We start from the raw sequence: 4,384 nt of genomic DNA, 5'->3' as shown, positions 1-4,384 counted from the left end.
CTCAGAGCACACCCTACTCCCCTTTCTGGCTCGTGGGAAAGCCACATCCAGGCCTGGCTGTGGGACCACAGTCTAACAGAAAGCCAATCAGAGAGTCTGGGCTCCGTTACACCCAACTTAGCTGCACATTTTCATCTTTTTTATGTGTTCAGGATGTTACACTAATTGTGATGGATGTTCTCTTGGTGCTCACACTGAGGGGCAGATGATGAAGCCATAATATAAGGTAATATGTCTATTAAAGATTTAAAATAACCTGCTTGCTAGATGATTCCTCATTCCGCTGGCAGATTCAAGCTCCTTGAGAAGAAGTTGGTGCTAAATTAGAGAGGGCAATAGGGTGGGAGGGAGGGAAGGGAACCAAAGGATATTCTCCAACTTCTGGAGTGCTGTGAAACTGATATATCTTTTCTTCATTTAATTAAGGAACATCTATTGTGTGAGGCTTCAGCACTGGCTCTGGATACACATGGATCAGCAATGACTTTGGAAGCTCTCGATTCAGGAGCAAAGTTAACTCGACTTAGTGAGCAAAGTCATGGTGCTAATGGAGTCATGAATTAATTATCTTTCTCTCTGATGCCCAAACCAATGTTAGAGCCCCAGGTTATGAGTATATCATTAGAAGTGGCTCCTGGAGCTGTTTGGTCCCCAAATTTCAGAGGTAGATAAAACTTAAGACTAATAGGACCAGGTGAACTCTCAACCATGTCTATTCCTAGCAGACAGAACTTTGGTATCTTCTGCATCTGTCTTCCTGCCTGGTGGTCTCTGTTTTACTAAAGAGCAAGAGGTGCATGTCCACCCCAGTCAGAACCTTTGGGTCATGTGGCTGTAGCAGCCTATAGGTTCACTTGGGAAAGACATCATGTCAACAGGTGACCTGGCAGGAGAGCCAGGTCTTATAGAAGATCAGTAGCTTAGATCCACCACTAATTTCAGTTCTTCCTCCTGGGTTCCAAAATCCCAAACCAGCCTTAAGTCTCTTACCTACCATGGTTCATCACCCACTATTCCCTTCATTGCTAACCAGCCTCTGCCCTTCACCACCTCTTCTTACCCATTTCTACCTCTGCTCCTTGTCTCACTCAGACACCTGCTTGAGGGCCTGCCTCTCTCCCCTATGTCTCTAATCCTGTTTGAACTTCTAGGTAGACATGATGAATGGAGGGAGATAAACAATATCCCACCCTATAACCTATTGACACTAACATCAGCAACAAAATTATCACCATCAGCAACCTGAAATAAATAGGATATGACCTCATGTCATACACTTTTAAAAGTAGTTGCCAAGAAAATCAATAAAGGAAATAATTCATTGTGCTCATCCTATATACCTCATCCTCCTCCATACATACCCTCAATAAGTGATATGAGGCAAATGTAGTAAGTTTGTAAAGTAAAGTTTGTAAAGTAAAGTTTGTAAAGTTTGTAGTAAGTTTGTAAAATCCCAAGAATGCAACCTCATTTAGGAGGAAGCGGAATTAAAGAGTGAGTGGGTGAGTATGCAGCCCGGGGCAAAAGTAAAGCGAGGCCCTCAGAAGAGAATCTTCACATCTCACTGCAATAAAATAATCACACCTAACATATGTTGGGTATCTGTAGCATGATGATAAGCCATTATATGCAACATTCTATTTAAGACTTATAAAAACCCCATGATGTTATTAGCTACATGGTTTACATAAGGAAATCAGGGCAAGCTGATCCTAACCATTATACCATCTCAACAGAGGCAGAAAAAGTACTTGGATAGGACTGCCCTGGTGGTCCAATGATTAAGAATCCACCTTCCTGGGCTTCCCTGGTGGGGCAGTGGTTGAGAATCTGTCTGCCAATGCAGGGGACACGGGTTCGAGCCCTGGTCTGGGAAGATCCCACATGTCACGGAGCAACTAGGCCCGTGAGCCACAACTACTGAGCCTGCGCGTCTGGAGCCTGTGCTCCGCAACAAGAGAGGCCGCAATAGTGAAGAGGCCCGCGCACCGCGATGAAGAGTGGCCCCCGCTCGCCGCAACTAGAGAAAGCCCTCGCACAGAAACGAAGACCCAACACAGCCAAAAATAAATATATAAATAAATAAATAAATAAATAAATAAAAGATTACTATTAATTAAAGAAAACCAAAAAAAAAAAGAATCCACCTTCCAATGCAGAGGACGCGGGTTTGATCCCTGGTCGGGGAACTAAGATCCCACATGCTATGGAGCAACTTAGCCTACGTGCAGCAATTACTGAGCCTGTATGCCACAACTACTGAGCCCACGTGCTCTGGAGCCCACACACCACAACTAGAGAGAAGCCCACACACAACAATGAAAACCCTGCGTGCTGCAGTGAAAGATCCCGCATGCCTCAACCAAGACCCAACACAGCCAAAAATAAATAAATAATTAAATAAATAATAAATGTTTAAAAGAAAAGTACTTGGATTCACCATTTTTCAGAATTCCAGTCTAAATCAGGAGAATGATTGAAAACACAGGGTATTTCCCCACAAGAGTAGGATATACCCTTGATCATATGTGGTGTTCTCTAACATAGGGTATCTTTTTTAATCTCAGAAGAAAGACTTGACCTCTAGTTTTCCAGCAAAACTTCACCCACTCTGGCTGAACTTTTTGACTGACTGAGCCACCAGGGTACTGAAAAGCAGTAAGAACATGATACCTCTCAAATTCGGCTCAGATTGGAAACCAAAAATATCTCAATAAGATGGGAAAAATGTTAAGAGGAATTTACCTAGACCTCCCCATGGCAGTCAAAGTTGCTCACACTTAGTGTGAGCAAGGGGACAAAGTGGGCATGTCATTGTGACTGTGGAAACCTATCACGCAAAAACCGATAAAGGAAGTGTGGCTACAGAGTACAGAAAAATAATTCAGGTGACAGAAAACATAACCCAAGAACAGAAGAAGATTCTCTTCAAGGGCTTCAGGCTATGGAATGACTTGATAATAACATGAATTCTATTTTTTACAAAGGTATTAAAGACAAAATGTCAAAAGAACAGAATGAGATTAAAAGAGGGATTGCAGAACTATGGCAACAGAGCACCCAAACAGTATCATTACAGAACTAATAATTAGAACAGCCCAAACATAATAGACATGGCTGAAAATATAAAGTCTTGAAATGAAAGTCCTTCCAGAGAGAATGCAAAGGGAAGGAAAGGGAAAGGTAAAATGAGTACAGATAAAGTAATAGACATCAAGGGCAGGCAGAAATGATACAACATATGGATGAAAAGTATTCCTGAAATAAAGAACCCAAAAATTGCAGACAAAAATTATTCCAAGATATTTTTAAAGCTAAATTTCCTTAAATGAAGGAAGAAAATCCAGGCTGCCTTTGGACAGCTGCCTCCAGAGCAATATGCAGTGCCAGAAAATAAAGGGATAATTCCATTTTCAACAGTGAAATCACCAACCACACCAAAAAAAGGAAAAAACATGGCACAAAATAGACCACAAAAAGGACACTTATTTACAGTATGAGAGGTGAAACAAGAAGGAAGCAAGTTACCTTGCTCAACCTCAGCTAGGAAAGTGCACAGCAGGTGACTCAAATTTTTCACTGCTCAGTTCTTGCTTCAGCAGCAAATATACTAAAATTGGAATGATACAGAGAAGATTAGCATGGCCCCTGTGCAACGATGACATGCAAATTCTTGAACCGTTCCATATTTTTGATTGGAAGAATCAACATTGTGAAAATGACTATACTACCCAAAGCAATCTACAGATTCAATGCAATCCCTATCAAACTACCACTGGCATTTTTCACAGAACTAGAACAAAAATTTTACAATTTGTATGGAAACACAAAAGACCCCAAATAGCCAAAATAATCTTGAGAAAGAAAAACGGAGCTGGAGGAATCAGGCTCCCAGACTTCAGATTATACTACAAAGCTACAGTAATCAAGACAGTATGGTACTGGCACAAAAACAGAAATATAGATGAATGGAACAGGATAGAAAACCCAGAGATAAACCCACACACCTATGGTCACCTTATTTTTGATAAAGGAGGCAAGAATATACAATGGAGAAAAGACAGCCTCTTCAATAAGTGGTGCTGGGGAAAATGGACAGCTACATGTAAAAGGGTGAAATTAGAACACTCCCTAACATCATACACAAAAATAAAATCAAAATGGATTAAAGACCTAAAGGTAAGGCCAGACACTATAAAATCCTTAGAGGAAACTATAGGCAGACCAATCTATGAGATAAATCACAGCAAGATCCTTTTTGACCCACCTCCTAGAGAAATGGAAATAAAAACAAAAATAAACAAATGGGACCTAATGAAACTTAAAAGCTTTTGCACAGCAAAGGAAACCATAAACAAGATGAAAAGACAACCCTCAGAATGGG

The 4,384-nt window shown here is 40.9% G+C and overlaps 1 non-coding gene across 1 annotated transcript; it reads left to right on the top strand.

Moving 5' to 3' along the window:
• The first annotated feature begins 3,590 nt into the window (after positions 1–3,590).
• On the top strand, positions 3,591–3,693 carry LOC133098488 (U6 spliceosomal RNA). Its single transcript, XR_009702188.1, has one exon. It is a non-coding gene; the product is annotated as a U6 spliceosomal RNA (small nuclear RNA).
• Positions 3,694–4,384: the final 691 nt, after the last annotated feature.

This window comes from Eubalaena glacialis, chromosome 9, assembly GCF_028564815.1.
Source record: "Eubalaena glacialis isolate mEubGla1 chromosome 9, mEubGla1.1.hap2.+ XY, whole genome shotgun sequence".
NCBI lineage: Eukaryota > Metazoa > Chordata > Mammalia > Artiodactyla > Balaenidae > Eubalaena > Eubalaena glacialis.
Note: the sequence above shows the minus strand (reverse complement) of the source record. Positions and strands in the feature narration are given on the sequence as shown.